Raw genomic sequence first — 898 nt, 5'->3', positions numbered from 1 at the left:
GAGAGAGAGAGAGAGAGAGAGAGGTGAGGGAAACTAGCAGCTAACTAGCTAGATAGATAGATTTTTTTTATTCAGTTATAAAGGTCTCGAATCTATGGGGAGATAACTCTGAGAGTCGATGTTAGGATAGTGAGGCGCTTCTCGAATGGTAGATAAAAGTAATTCAAGTCATATTGTTTACAACTGGAGACTTGGAAATCGAAACCGCAACGTTTACTCCGTTAACCAGGAGCTTTGCCTTTTACTAGACGACGTAATGTGTACGGATTGCTGATGATGTTAGTTGTTGCTGTTGATGATGATGATGATGATGAACATCATCATCGTCATCGTCATCATCATCATGGTGGTGGTGGTGGATCGCGGTAAGGCTAAAGGTGACGGTGGTGCTGCTGTCTGCTGTTCCCGCTGCTGCTGCTGCAATACACTGCATCGCTTATCGGCTGCTCTTACTACTGCTGTCACTGCTGCTGCTATGCTTATCGACTGCTGCTGCGGCTGCTGCTGCTATTTTCTAAGCTGCTCGTGCAGCTCCTGTTGATATGAGCCGCTGCTGCTGCTACTGCTGCTGCTGCTGCTTCTACTGCTGCTTCTACTGCTGCTGATATCGACTCCCACAACCACCACCACCACCACCCTCTTCTATAACCACTACCACTACCACTACCACCGCTGTTACTCTGCAGGCACAGTCACCAAAACTATAACCTCCACTACTACTATTACTACTACTACTACTACTATTACTACTATAAGTACCAATTATTACGGCAGCCGTTCTGCGAATCAAAAATCCGGTGGGAGTCTATCGTTCGGGAAGACTAAAACAAAGGCATTTTTTTCTTTTCTTTTCCTTTTTTTTTTTTTTTGTCTTTAATACTAAAAGAGTTAAGTTTCC

The sequence above is a fragment of the Octopus bimaculoides genome, chromosome 17, assembly GCF_001194135.2.
Source record: "Octopus bimaculoides isolate UCB-OBI-ISO-001 chromosome 17, ASM119413v2, whole genome shotgun sequence".
In the NCBI taxonomy this organism is placed as follows: Eukaryota; Metazoa; Mollusca; class Cephalopoda; order Octopoda; family Octopodidae; genus Octopus; species Octopus bimaculoides.
The sequence above is the reverse complement of the archived record's forward strand: the minus strand, read 5'-3'. Positions refer to the sequence as shown.